Here is a 16,225-nt window from a genome sequence, read left to right on the forward strand (position 1 = left end):
TTGATAGCTGCATAATATTCCATTGTATATATACCACATCTTCTTTATCCATTCATCGGTTGATGGACATCTAGACTCTTTCCATAGTTTGGCTATTGTGGACATAAAATATCCCATCTTTAAATAACTAACTTCCCTGAAAAACCCTTGTCAGCTCTAATAGGATTCAGGTGAGGGAATTTTTGTTTTCTTTGGTATAGAAATTCCAACTGTTCTGTAGATTATTTAAAAAGCATCTCAATCTCCATTGCAGTGCCAACCAACAAACACTGGTGCCAACATTTTCTCTCCTGGAGGGAATCATAATACATTTAATATGAAGTTTATTACTGTCTCTGTCTGTATGCAAGAACTGATAAAATCATTCGGTTTCATTATATCTAAACCCAATAACAATAAAGTGGATAAATAGTGATTAGAAGAGCCCAAGAGCCAAAGCAGAATATAGGCCTTTTAGGTCCAGAATGGTTGTAGCACAATACCCCATACACATTTTAGAAGAAGATGTTAGTTCAGAGAGAGGTCAAAGTAATTCTACAAACATATAAAAGACATTAAAAATATTGGTCGCCAGTTTTGGAAAACCAAATGATCTTGATTCCCAATCAACCTCAAGTTTTTCTCTTGCTCATGAGTGTTAGACCACAGTTTATAAAGTTTTTCTTTTTTCTATTGGTGTCTTTCCCACAGACACACACGTTTCATTTTTATCCATCCTTCAGTTTAGGTTCGAATGATGCTTGTCTTTAATTTTACAGGAAAAAGAATTTTTTTGAAATATAGGTATAAAATTATCCTGTAGTTTATGTCATGTATCAGGCCATTTTTACTAAATTGTTTTTACTTCCTTTTATTTTTGTGATATTTTATTTATTTTTTTGAGAGCGAGAGTGCGCAAGAAAGAGGAGGGGGGAGGGGCAGAAGGAGAGAGAGAATCTCAAGCAGACGCCATGCCCAGTGCAGAGCCCAACGAGGGGCTAGATCTCACAACCCTGAGATCATGACCTGAGCTGAAATCAAGAGTCGGATGCTTAACTGTTGTTTCTACTTCCTTTTAAAATATTGAGAGAGCTACTCCTTGCCATTGCTTAACCTTTTCCAAGGAGGAATATATGGGTTATCAGTGGCTTTTCTTTCTGTGCCTCAATTTCCTCATCTATAAAATGGGAATTAAAAACAGTACCACTTCAGGGGTACCTGGCTGGCTCAGTTGGTAGAACATGTGGCTCTTGATCTCAGGGTCATGAGTTCAAGCTCCATGTTTAACCACCATCCCCCCAAACTAATAAAACAAACAAACAAAAAATCCAGTACTACTTCATATAGCTAAGATTAAATGAGTTATATAAAGTCCTTAGTATAACAACAGGCCCAGAGAAAATGTTATGTAAGAGTTAGTATGTTTATTTTTATTCAACCTAATACAAAATTTATGCTAATAAGATCTCCAGTAGACTCTAAATACCTGCCCAACTGTTCAGAATCAAATAAGAAAATAATACCACTGGATGCACAAAATAACCATTATTGACCCTTGGTTCCATAAACATTAATTTGGGGGCTGCTCTAAGCAAAGACAAATATTAAATAAATGAATGCACTTCCAGGTCAGAAGATTTTGAACAAAAAGAGTGCAAGTTATAGACGTTTGCACATTTTGCTGAAAGGACAGCCCTTCTCAATTTTGGAAAATTTTTGTCTCTGGTGTAGCTGTTTGCTCAGAAGGATCCTTGAGGAGGGAACGTGGGAGGTATACATGTTTGCTACGTACCGTCTACCATTCCTCTTCTTCCTTACTAATGCAACCTGGAAGTAGGCTGCCAAGTCCTGCAGGAGGAACCAGCTCTTCTGTTGTCCCAGGAGGGGAATCTTGAGTCCATCCCCTTCCTAGTGACTGGTTTAGAAATAGGTGAATCCTTCCATTCTTGCTAATACCACACGGTAACCAGGGCACAGGAGTGCAAGAGCACCTCATTCTGGGGGTCCCAAACACATCACGTTTCAGTTGCTCACTCCTGACAGAGTCCAAAGATATAGAAATGAGTGGTGGTGAAATAAGAGAGGGATTTATTCAGTAAGGCCAACACTGAAAAGACAGTGGACTAGCTTCTCCAAAGTACTGTAAATACTTCCAGGTTTATATAAGGAAAATGTGGGACAAAGGTTGGTGGGTACATGCAGGTGGATGGTAAAGGTCAAGGTTGATCCTTGTCTTTGGAGTCAAACGTATGGGGTCTTGCTGACATCAGGGCAGTCTTTATTACTTGAGGGTTCCCATCACGGGATGCTTTGCTTGCAGGGTCCTTTGCCTGAGTTAAGAGATAAACTGGAGAGAAGAACTTAATCAGTGAGTAAGTACAGGTTGAGGTCAAAATGGAGGTAGTGGAAATCCTCTTTTGACATGAGGCAAGGTCTACTTGGGGACTTCTGGGAGAATATTCCTGGTACTTAAAGAGGGATGCACAAGAGAAGTGATTTTTATCTTTCAGCCTTCGGATATTAATGTGTAAGGATGTAGTGATTAGAACCACAACAACCATTTTGACCATGAGTGGACCAATCAGAAGAGATAAACCTTCATGCTGAGAATGGCGGAGCAGGAATTTGGAAAAAACCATGGATCTCTGATGATGTCATTGAGATGCTGAATTACCCAACCTATAACACCTTGACACCGTTTCTCTCTTTTAATATCTGAGATCCCAGTTCCCTTAACTGTGTAAGTCATTTTCAGCTGAGGCTTCTGTTACTTGCAGCAAAAACATCCAAACTAACACTGAGGGACCTACACGTGACACCTAGGGGACGTGTCTTACCTGGTTAGCCAGAAATGCTAGTTTCTTAGTGCTAGTATAACACATTGCCACACACTTTGGCTTAAAACAACACAAATCTACTCTCTTACAGTTCTGGAGGTCAGAAGTCCAAGTTCAAGCGTTGGCAGGGCTGAGTTCCTTCTGGAGGTTTAGGAGAGAAACAGTTTCCTTGCCCTTCTTGGTTTCTAGGACATCCTGTGTTCCTTGGCTGTGGGCCCCTCTTCCCATCACTGTCGTCTCTTGCTTCCAACAGCACATCTCCCACTACTGACTCAGATCTTCTTCTGCCCTCATATAGGGACACTGGACCTCTCTGGATAGTCCAGGATAATCTCCTTGTCTCCAGACCCCTATCTTAATCACATCTGCAAGTTCATTTTCATGTAAGGAAGGAGAGTCACAGGTTCTGGGGATTATGACACTGACATCTCTGGGGAGGGGGGCATCATTCAGCCTACCACCTCGGGTCAACTGAGCCAACCCCAGAGAGCTGCTGTCATGGCCAGATCACTGAATACCGTTGTGGAGGGAACAGCATGATGAAGACATTGCTAAGCTGCAGTTGCTGTCTCCTTTATATTACCAGGCTCAGCCATAATCTTGCCCTTTGCAAGTGATTGTACCTTGATCCCTAATCGGTAGCCCTGATTTAGCCCAGAATGATCAATCCTTCTTGCTTCATCTCCATAATAATATTTGACATTTAAATTCTATGTACTATTTTAAGAGCTTTATCTGTACTAAAGAAATTAATCATCATAAACCTCTGACATTGTTACTGCTGGTATACCCATTTTACAGATGAGCAAATTTGACTGCAGTTGCGTCAATTTGCATAGCTTACTATGAGTGCTTATTTTTTTCTTCTTATGTAGGAGCTGATAGCCTGTGACTTGGTTTCTCTTCTGGAAATAGAAAGAGAATTCAAGTTCTTACCACTGAGGATCCTTTTAGTTGCAATTTTCACCATATCCAGTGGGGTTAAACGATAAGGAGTGGATTCTCTCCCCAAACAAGAAGCCCAGCATTAGGATTGCAGGGTGGGTTAATCCACCTGCTCAGTCATGTCAAGTTTCCTTTTATTAGGGAGGAAAGCCTTTTCCCAAAGCCCCGAAGCAGTGTTTCTTTTTTGGTTTGATCCCTACACTAGTCACTGGCCAAGAGGAATGGCCAGTCATGACTCATCCCTGGGCCTGAGCCCAACTGCTGTGAGCCCAGTGCTGCCTGATCCCTGAATGAGACCAGGGGTCTGTTAGTAAAGAGAGAAGAGAAGGAACCAAGGGGGCATGCACACCACAGGGTATAGAACGGAAGCTAAAACACATAGGAAAAAACAACTCTATAACTGATCCCAAGGTATCTCCTGCCATTTGGAACTGAGAGGCCCTGGGACCTTTCATCGCTTTGCTCCGGAACAGACTTCACAGCTGCTCCTCTGGGGGGACGAGGGTGGCAGTGCGCAAGGCTGGGGGCGTGCTGTCCCCCAACTGAGCAGAGTATCATTGGAAGCAGTGTTCGACTCCCTCCTTATCAATGAAACTCAAAGGGTCCATGTAGTAAACAGTTCTAGATAACTCTGGAGATAGTATTATTTTCATAAGGAAGGAAAAAGTCCTCATCATGGGCCAAATATGCACTTTTTCAGATAGGGAACTTCCGTATTCACAGAATTATGGTTTTGAAGTCACTTTCTACATTCTCCCCCAAATAACCTGTTTGACCAACAGTAAAGCACATGACACCTGATTCCTCTTCCTCTAGCAGGGCAGAGCTGAGTCACTGACACAGGGCCTCCAATCCTCGCTGCCCAGCAGGCGCCGGGGGCTAAGCCAGAGCCCGTGCTCAGCCAGCGCGGGCCTCCTGCTCCCACAGTACTGGCTCTTGTCACGACCCAAGTCCAGACATTTAGCTCATACGTCATAGTTATTGAACAAACCATTCCTGTATCAGTGGTCCTGTTGCCATTGGACCATTTCCACATTCATTTCTTCAGAAAAGTAGGCCTGTGTAACCTGGAGTTTCAATCAAATAGACTGATTGAATCTTGATTGAATCTACCCCACACTCTGGCACACTGAGGGAGCGGTGGGCTAGCGTTGGTTGGCAGGTTCAGAATAGTAAAGGAGGCAAGTTGCAGGACACGTCCTGCTTCGCCTTCAACGTGCATCACCGTGTCTCTTTTCTCCACTGCCCTTTCAGCTTTTCCTGTGTGGATCAAAGTCTCAGGAGTAATTGCCCTCCGTAAGCTCAGCAGTGCCCTTTGTACAGGTGAGGTCCTTGTCATGTGAGCCAGAGGATGCTTAACGTGAATATACAACATTACACGGAGTCCAACCGTTTTCTGATAACTCCTAACACACGGCCTCGTGGGTCAGCAGAGTCAAGGACGAGGTTAGGTGGGAAGTGTTGGTGTGGGGCTTTTTGGCCAATTCCGTTGGGTGGACATCCCCCTCCGTCACTGCCTGGAGCCTGGAGCAGCGACAGAGCAGCATGCCGCATACCTCAGTGTTGCCTTCGTTCTCTCCACCACGACTTGGCCAGAACACTCACATGCGGGAGCATCTGAAAAAGGCCCTCTCTGTCCTGGTTGCCCATGTAGAAAGCTAAGGCACGTCCTGGAAACAGTCTATTTTCACTCCCTTTCCGACCCCCCTCTTCCCCTGCAAGTATTGCTTTGCAGTTGTCCTCACTGCCTTTGTAAATAACCCAGGGCCCTGCTGGCAGATCGAAGATAATTTCTCTAACTGAAAGCGAGAGGTTATCTGATTTGCCTAGTTTAACATGAGTCACTCATATGCTTGAGAAATGGAATCCCAGCCTCTGTTGATACTGGAAACTGCAGAGAAGGAATGAGTCTGGACTTTAGAACGCACATTATGAATCTCACACCAGCGATGTTCTGGCTGTTCAGAGGGATGGAACCAGAATCAAGTCCCTAAGGTGGAGGGTTTCGTGAAAATCTCAGATTTTATTAGAGAGGTCTTTTGAGTCCATAACATATTGAACTTTAGTATTATGGACTTGAAGGAAAAATATTTCCTTTGTAGTAGGAAGCCTCTGTTATGTTTTGGAAGAATTTTCCAGTAAATTATCTAACAGCTGCTTTACTGTACAGGCCTTGAAATTTTATCCTTTCATTGGTTGCAAACGCTTTTGCTTTTGGAAACTTCGCATGCTTCTCTTTACCAGTAATATTTTGTTCCCAAAATATCAGCTCCCAGGGAGGATTTAATAAAGGCTGACCCAACAAGAATTGTTTTTGAGCAAACCTTCTGGATCTCTTTGGCTGGGTGGCATGGTCTATGGAAGTACCCTCTATGTTAGATTATGACTTAAAATCCAAAAAGCCAACCTCTAGAGATCCTGATTTTGTGACAAAAGAAAATGCTAGCCATCTCTTAACATAAAAGCATTTTGCATCTGTGAGTGTGGGAACAGCGATTCTAGTGGGTACTAGTAGTGGTAGAACATGAGTGTGTGTGTGTGTGTGTGTGTGTGTGTGTGTTGGAGTGGCAGCGTGGAAAAGTGTGATAGGACAAAGCCTTGGCAGTCATACGACCAGTGGAAATTCTCTCCTTCAGGTTGCAGATGGAAGATTGCCTTGACAGAGAGGGGTTACCTCCAAAGGGAACAGAAAGAGAATAGCTTGCTTGGTGCCAATGTTCTTGAAATAAGCCTGTAGTTCTCAAAGTTTGCTCCACAGGAGGGTCACCTGGAAGGTACATGCTTCAGAACAGAGTCATGATGTGTTGATTTCTAGAAGGGAGTCCTGGCTAATGAGGACTGAAAAATAGAAAAAAAAAATGAGGCTGGAAACTCACCAAGCATGACTTCAGTTTGTGGAGCGGAGTTATTACTGAAATCCTTTAAGGAAGGAAGATTCCCCACAGACAGTGCATGAAGCAAGTGGAGCAGGAGGGAGAAGAGCAACAAGCTTTGCTCTAACAGGCCCACCTGACACTGGTCACGGGGTCTTATTGGGCAGAAAGATGGGAGGGCAGGTGGCTTAGAGTGAAGTTGGTCAATTAAAGAGTTTTCAAGGAGATATTTCTGTGACAGTTTAGAGAAAATAAAAGCAGGAGAGGAGCCATTTATGAAAACTTTTGCAGTAGGTGAAACGTTTGCAAATCATTGGCCAACCTGGGTTCAATTTTGGCTCATCTGTTGATTTTGATTCAGAATAACCCCTCATTTTGGAAATTCTATGCATTGGCATATTAAGAGGTTACTAAACAAAATCAAGCTCCCATCGAGCCAGTCAGATCAATGGAGATTAAAAAATATCAGCTTGATTACTGAAAGCAATTACTGAAAGCATTACATTTATGAGTAAGTGATTAAATGGGCTTGCTAACACACTGCACGCTCTTGGCCTTGATTCAGCCCAACTGAGGGAAATTTGCATTTGCAAAACACGCTCTTAGCCATGATCCTTTTGTCACATTAGTTCAGGCATGGAGGGAAGAAAAGAGCAAATTCCTAGTAGTTATAGGTTTAAAATTTTTTAATAGAGAAGCTCTACTCAAATGAAACCAATGGATTTCATCCGCCAATGAATAGGGGGTAGAATAATAGGATAAGAGTTACCTGTTTGAATGAAGCTCATCTATTAAAAAAAATCTGTACTACATTCTTGACATGACAGCACATGTCGAAAATTATACTATTCATACATGACAGTAGAAAAAAATATATGAGTCTGTTTGAAGTTGGAGAAGCAATGAGCTTAAGGGCTCTGGCCTTCATAAGCCTTCACAGTCTTGGTTCACTTGTAACCCATTTGAGGTACACCAGTGTGCACTGGTATGGGATCTGGGCAGACAGACCTAAAGGATCTGCTACCTATTTTTTTTACTGTACTTTCTGAGGAAATCATATGATTTTTTTTCCTTTAATTTGTTAATCTGTATGGTACCTTTCCAATCTTTCCAACAACAATTTTTTTCTCTGATACCAACTGGGTGTCCTACAATTCAATTCAGTTCTGTCACTAATGACTCTGAATTAGCACAGACCCCAATAGGTTAAGGGCTCAGGGCCACAAGACTGTCCTCACTTTAGATACTGGTTACAAGTTGCTGCCCACCCCCCACCCCACTGCTGCCCAACTGACTATAAATACAAGACTTCCCATGATCACCCCTCTCCCAGGTTCGATACTTTGATAGAATGATTCATAGAACTCAGGAAACCTCTGTAATTATGATCAGTTTCATTAGAAAGGACACAACTCAGGAACAGCCAAATGGAAGAGATGCATATGGCAAGGTAATGGGAGGTACGGGAGGGCAGGCAGAGAGCTCACATGCCCTCTCCAGACACACCACCAGCCTAGCACACTGATGTGTTTACCCATCTGGAAGCTGCCTGAACCTCTCTGTTCAAGAATGTTTTCTTAAGGTTTCATTAAGTAGGCATGATTGAGTCACTCATTGAACATTGGTGATCGAACAATTTCCAGTCCCCCTGTCCTCCCATTCTCAAATGCAGAGGCTGGGATTGAAACTTCCAAACCTCTAATCCTATGCTTGGTCTTCCTCGGGGTCAGTTTTTATCCTGAAGGTTGGGTAGAAAGGGGCTCGCTCATTAGGAATAGCAATAGACACTCCTATCCTTCACAAAATGCCAAGGATTTTAGAAGTTCTATGCCAAGAACATGGGACAAAGACGAAATGTATTTTTTCCTTATACCTCAATGAGGTAAATTATACTAATAGATTTTTCTAATGTTAAACAATTCTTGCATTCTTATATTTTATATACTCCATTCACTTTGGCCTGCTAATATTTTATTTAAGGTTTTCCCATAATGAGAATGGCCTATAATTTTCCATATTCATGTTGTCATTGTCTAATTTTATTAGCAAGTTTCAGTTAGGCTTATTAATTAGTTGGGGGATATTTTCCTCTTTTTCTAGTCTTAGGAACAGTTTGTTTAAAATTAGATTATATTCCTTGAATGTTTCATTCACATATGGAACTTTCTGAGCTGGGTTTACCTTTTGAGAAATCCTTTAATTATGAATTCAATTACAATTATGATTATAAGATCATTCAGATTTTCTGTTTCTTCTTTAGTCTTTAGTTTTTAGTTTTGTTTGTATTTTAGTTGTATTTTTCTAGGAATCTGTCTAAATCCTTTAGGTTTTAAATATGTGGAAATAACATTATTCATAATGTTTTCCCTTATATTTTAGTATTTGCTGCAATTGTACTTATACTCCTCTTTTCAATCTTAATGCATTTTATTTTTGCTCAGAGTACCAAAGCAGTAGTCATAGATTATGATTCAAAGTAACTCTTGTTGTGGGCCCTGGCAAAAGTATTCTTCCTTTAGATGCTTAAGGATGGCACTAATTTCTGTCATCTACCCCATAGATGGATATGAAACTTGTTTTGATATGGCCTTTTTTTTGCTGGGGGTGGAGGGAAGTTCCAGAGGTTTCCAGTGGGCTCCCTACTATGATAGCTTTAAGATACCCCACAGACCAAGGACCCTGTGTGGGAATTGTGCTACCAAATACACCAATCCCAATTTATAGCCAGAGGGAAAAAAAATCAGCCAATGTAAATAGAACAAGAAATAGCTGGGATGGTGAAATTAGTAGATAGGACTTTAGAACCACCGTTATAAATATATTCAAGGATTAAAAGAAAAACATGAACACACTGAGAGAACAGAGAATCTTAAGAGGGAAATGGAGTCTTTAAGAATCAAGTAGAAGCTCTAGATCCAAAAGTATCAACATATAAAATGAAATTATCACAAAATAGGCTTAACACTGCAGGAAAACAAAAAAAACAAAAAAAACCACAACTTGAAGATAGGACATGGGAACTATCAAAACTGAAGCAGAGAGAGAGAGAAGACTGAAAAAAAAAAGGTGGATGGAGTCTCAGAGAGCTGTGGACAGATCAAGTAGTCAGTATATATATAATTGGATTATCAGAGGGAGAAGGTATAGATTGAAGCAGAGAGATAGTTCAAGCAATAGTGTTTAAATGTTTTCCAAAATGGATGAAAAAAATAACCCAAGGAAACTGGTGAATGTGAAGCAAGATAAACATAAAAGCACATCAAAACATACCTCATAATCAAATTGCCAAAAAGCTATGAAAAGAGAACACATTAAAAGCAGCCAGAGGAAAGGGACATTACATCCAGGTGAACAATGTTGAGAATATTGCTGACTTCTCAATAACAATGCAAGCCAGAACCAAAGGACATTTTTGGCCCATCATTGGGACTACTTCAACCCATGTTCACTAATTCAGGAACTCTGTATGTTGTCCTAACACAGAAAGACTCTGTATGGTGTTACTTCTAACCATCCCCCATCTCTAAGTTTCTGTCTTAAATAAACCCAAATAGTAATCCAGGACCATATATCATAAAAATTATGCATCAGGTAGAAAAAGATCTTGGATTCATTGGCATACTTTATGTTCTAATTAATCATTGATGTGCTGTATAACAGTATGCATGCTGCTTTTTATCTAAAACTACCCTTAACCTAATAAGCTGATGTGTTTTTAGAAGTGTTAGTACAAAAAAATGGTTCTGTGGAAAGGGACAGTTATATAGGAAATTGGGAAGTAATATAAATAACTCACTTTAAAGCATCCTGAGAAAGGGACATCAAAAATGCAGATATGGGGGTGCTTCATGGCTCAGTAAATTAAGCATCCAACTCTTGATTTCACCTCAAGTCATGATCTCAGGGTTGTGAGATTGAGCCCTGTATCGAGCTCCTCACTGGGTATGGAGGCTGCTTAAGATTCTCTCTTTTCCTCTCCCTCTATCCCTCCTCCCCTGCCTTCTCAAAAAAAAAAAAAAAAAAAAAGAATGCAGATATGAATGATATGACTACCAAGAAGGAAACAATAATGCAGATTTAGAAAGTAGTAAAGGAAATAAGTTTATCAGGCTGCAGAAGTTAAAGCTCAGGAAAATCTTAGAAATATTGCTTCAAGATAAAGATATTTATCACAAGATAAATATCATGTGATTATTAAATATTTTATTGTAAGAGATTATTTAAGGAGAGAAAAATGTTTGTGATATATGATTAAACATTAAGAGAGAATAGTCATGTAATAATAATGGGTAAAGTATCTTCCAGTGATCAATCGAGAGAATGATAGACTGAAAGGACCAAAATATTGGCAATGACAGAGTAGTAGGTTTGAAGATGTTTTAAATTTTCTTCCTTGTGCTTTTTTACACGACATTATACATTTTCTGCAATAAATATGTTATTTTAAAGAAATTAATAGATTTGATTTTTTTGGAGTAGTTTTTTTTTTTTTTTTTAAAGATTTTTATTTATTTATTTGACAGAGACAGAGACAGCAAGAGCTGGAACACAAGCAGGGGGAGTGCGAGAGGGAGAAGCAGGCTTCCCGCTGAGCAGGGAGCCCAACACGGGGCTTGATCCCAGGACTCTGGGATCATGACCTGAGCCGAAGGCAGCCGCTTAACGACTGAGCCACCCAGGCGCCCCTGGAGTAGTTTTAAGTTTACAGAAAAATTGAGTGGAAAGTAGAGGGTTCCCATGTTCCTCCCAATTTCCCCTATTATTAACATTGGTGTTAGTGTAGCACACTTGTTACAGTGATGAGCAAATACTGATACATTGTAACTCAAGTCCATAGTTTATAATATTAGGGTTTGCTCTTTGTGTTATATATCCTATGGGTTTTGACACATATATCATCATCTACATCACCATTACAGTAATCAGTAGAGATAAAATTTTAAAAACAAAAATGATGATTACTATATAAACTGTAGTGATAAGTATTTCATAGGCTATGGTGATAAGCTATTTTTTAGCTTCACTGAAAATAGAATAACTCTGAGAAATTATTTCTATTTATTGCTTCTACTAATAACACTAATGGCTTGGCCTAGAAAAATATCTTTACCTGTTAATTTATGTATGTATCCTTTGGGCCTAAGTAAGCAATTAATTCCATTGAGGTCATTCTTTTTCAAATATAGTACAACTGGAAGATATTTATATCTGTTTGATTACATTTCTAAAACTATGCCAGGTATGTTTGGGGGACACAAGTGACTGGGATGGTCAGGGAAGACTTTGTAGAGGAAGTGATCTTTGAACTGGGACTTAAAGAATAAGTAATTAGAAATAGAAAAAAATATATATTAGGTAAAGAAAGGAGAATAACATTCATGCAAGCAATAATAGTTAATAAATTGGAAGGTCATATTATGTGAATTCTTGTTTTAAAAAAGAATAGCCCATTGCTGGATATTTGGGCAAAAGCTTCTTGATGGAGTGCCTTTTCCTTGGGTTGGGATAAATTTAGATAAAGAAAGATACAGAGGAAAAGTAGACTCAATCAAAATGTGGAGGTCACAACCTGAGTAGAGGTTCTATGTTGTACAATATAGAGATAGAGACTCTGCATAGGGAAGATGGTTATGGAAGATAACAATGGATTGGTAAGGAAGAAGGAATTGATGGATAGTCTTCTGAAATAGAGTTGGATGACACCAGACCAAGAAGGAATCCTTTTGGATTATTTTTGTGTTTTTTTGCCTTTAGGTATGCATATTGGACAGACTGAGAACCAAACAAATAAACAATTGAAAGACCCACACAGTTACCTAGGTGTTCAGAGCCTGGATTTTAAAAGTAGCAGTAGGGCTAGAAGGACGAGATGATCGTAAGACATTTCTACAAAAAAATAATAACAGCAACAGATGACTAACTTGGACTTAGAGAACAAGGAGAAAACCAAGATGAATTCAAGATACTGATCTTGGAGGATTGGTAAGGCTGCAGGTAAAGCTGAGAAGTTGGGAAGAGAAGACCAGTTTTGGATCTGTGGTTTTGGACAGTAGTGTAGTTAAAGGGAAAAGTCATGTAGATAATTGGGCACAAGATACAAGTATTCAACTGAGAGAGAACATAGAGCAGAGACTCTGGAGCCAGAAGCATCAAGGTGGTATATGAAGCTTTAAAAGTAGATGAGCCATTGGCATGAAGACTGAGGGGAGAAAGCACAAGCAATTATCTACAAATAGATGGACAAGGAAAGAAGAAGAGCCAGAAAATGTGAGAGAACTAGAAGAATGGGGCTAGGTTGTCCCGCAAGACCGGGAAGAAGATAATTTTAAGAAGGAAGTAACCGCAACATCAAATTCTGAATAGTAATTAAGAAAAACAAGAAGTGGTCAAGGTCGTTAACAATAATAAGGCTATTTCAATGGACTGTGGAAACAGAAGCCAGATTATAGATGATTTTCAAAGAGATCAGGTGGCAAGGAAATAGAAAATGGATCAAGTGAATAGAGACTACTCACTTGAGGATTTGGGATATGAAAGGAAGGAGAAATGGTGTAGAGTTTAGAAGAAAATGTCAACTGGGGCACCTGGGTGGCTCAGATGGTTGAGCGTCTGCCTTTGGCTCGGGTCATGATCCCAGGGTCCTGGGATCGAGCCCCACATTGGGCTCCTGGCTCAGCAGGGAGCTTGCTTCTCCCTCTCCCTCTGCCTCTCTCCCTGCTCATGCTCTCTCTCTCTCTCTCTCTCTGTATCTCTGTGTCTCAAATGAATAAATAAAATCTTAAAAAAAAGAAGAAAATGTCAATTAAACATGTAATTTAGCAGCTAAGAGATTTGTGAATGAATAAAAGCAGAAGGGAAGGAGTCTGCTTCCATGCTTTTTTCTGCATCTACTTTTGAAAAACTGTGCCCATTTCTTGAATATTCTTTAAAAAATACATTGCCATGCAACTCTTTCGAAAATAACGTCGCTTCAATTATTAGTATTTAAAAGTACATTCCTGTATTGTCCTCTCTCGAACATGTAATCTTGCCTAGGTGTTCCTTAGGGGCAAGACGGGGCCGCCCTCAAGCAAGGACCCACCGCACGTGGGTCACATCACAGAGCTGCTCCAAAGTCCAGATTTAGGATTAGGACTTTTCTGTTATGGTTTGATGCTTGGGGAACAGGTGCTGCATTTCATGTGTGATTCTTTATCCTTCATGACCTTGGAGAGCATTCTAAGTCTAGCTATAGCAACCCTTTATTGCAGCTTGAATAATAAATAGTGATAAAACTTCATCATCTGAGGGGTGCCTGGGTGGCTCAGTCGTTAAGCGTCTGCCTTTGGCTCGGGTCATGATCCCAGGGTCCTGGGATCGAGTCCCACATCAGGCTCCCTCCTCGGCAGGAAGCCTGCTCTCCCTCTCCCACTCCCGCTGCTTGTGTTCCTGCTCTCGCTATCTCTGTCTCTGTCAAATGAATAAATAAAATCTTTAAAAAAAAAAAAACAAAAAACTTCATCATCTGTTTTAGTTCTGTGGAGTCATGTATGCCAGCCTCAGAGTTTTACCGGGGTCAAATGATCACACATTTTATGACCAATAGTAACATTTGACTCTGGGGCTTAAGAAGAAAAAATTCGGTTGCCTGTGATGAAAATGTTTATCATATATATTACATCTGTGAATGATGGCCATGACATCATGGTAACTAATCTGTTCCAAACGAGAGCGGATACTTAGTGAAAATTATGGCATGGGTACCAAAGTAAACAGCATAAATGTATGCGGAATATGTCATACTTTCTGGTTTTTTCTTTTTAAGAATCTGTTGTTTAAAGAGAGAATTTTCAGATGCTGTCAGCAGAATGATTTAAACAGTACCGATGCATTTGACCTGGATGAGTTCCATTGTCAAAACGTGTGTGACAAGTAAGTTGAAGGAAAACTGATATGGAAATACATCCAACTATGCGTTGATGTCTCCTTCCAGTATACCGTGGAATGTGCTAAAGTGAATCACAAAGAAATAGGACATCGTAGCAACCATGCCTTCTAAGAACCTACCTGGTTGGCGAGATACATGTAGATGAAGGGCAAATAGGAATGCAAGGCATGAATTGCCAGGTGACTGAATTGGATAAATATTAGAGGTGTTTGGAGGGATGAGTTCATTTAGGCTGGGAATGTCTGTTGGAGAAAGGATTTGAATGGGACCTTTATGGGGGTGGGAGGTAAAATTTATATTTGTGGAGGGAAAGGGGAAGTCATTCCTTTCAGGGACAATAGTTCCCACCAGAATTTCAGAGCCTCCTGTCCTTTCTCTTTGCTCACAAGCCCATAATTAGGAATAGTTGATCACCTAGTGAAGTCCTCTGTCTGACCTAGTCATGGAGAGCACAGCTCCATACAGCCCTGACCACACATGAACACTTGCAAGACTGCCTTGCAAGTGTGGCTCGGGTCACCTTCTGTACATATGACCAGCACTTGACAAATACTTCAGAGCACATAATCTATGAACATATGATTTATGGGGTCAATTTAAAAAGCATTTCACATGGAAGGAAAGAGGGGGGCCTAGGAAACTTGGAATGTCTGCTTTTTACCAGGAGCTAAGCTAGATGCTTTTTGTACATTGTCTGAATCAGCCCCCACAAAAATTCTAAAAGGTTGTGATTCCAAGTTAGAGAAAAGAAAATGATAGTTCAGAGATACAAAGAACTTGTTTACTTTGACCAGTAGAGACAGTCAGGAAATTTTTTTTTTTTGAGATAAAATTGAACTTATAATATTGTATTCATTTCAGTTGTACAATACAATTACTTGATATGCATATCAAGTAATATATAATATAATCACAAAATGCATATATTATGATACGATTACCACAATAAGTTTAGTTAACATCTGTCCAAAGTCAGGATTCATAATAGCTCTGATTCCAGAAAATCACTTCTTTTCCTACACTATCCTTCTTCCCTAGGGATAGAAAACACATTTTCCCCCCTTTTAGTTAACCAAAGCATTTCAGTGTTGAAGTTAACAAAAAAAGAGGACTTATAAATTAGTTACAAGGTCAAATAAAGTATTTGCTAGGCTAAGAATTGCTGGGTAGGGTTCACATTCAACCTTTGATCAGGAAAAGAGGACGTTTTACAGTATGTTCTTTGCAAAGATTACCAAAGTAAATAAAGAGAAAGTTTTCTAGCTGCCCCAAGCAGTCATGAAAACACTGCATATCTATGCGATTACCTAGCAAAGTCAAAGAACATTTTTACTGGGCAAATAAAAAGTCCAGAATGAAGTCAGTGCCAGTGACCTTTAAGCAACCTAGAAGCACTCAACGTGATGAAGTTCAGCACATTCCCAGAGTCCACAGACATAAGGCCAAGAGTCAAAGCTTCAGACGCTTTGGTTTACAATGAATATATTACCAGAATCCCTAGGAAGGAAGAACTGATGTTTCTCCAAATAAAAATTAACTGATTTATATCTTATTGCTCCACACTGTCCAAAAAAAAAAAAGAAAGAAAGAACTAAGACATCACCTGACAATATACCATATTGCAAGCATATACAACATAGCCTTTTAGTAAAACTGATGTAGCA

Source organism: Phoca vitulina, unplaced genomic scaffold (assembly GCF_004348235.1).
Source record: "Phoca vitulina isolate PV1807 unplaced genomic scaffold, GSC_HSeal_1.0 scaffold1, whole genome shotgun sequence".
Taxonomy (NCBI): domain Eukaryota; kingdom Metazoa; phylum Chordata; class Mammalia; order Carnivora; family Phocidae; genus Phoca; species Phoca vitulina.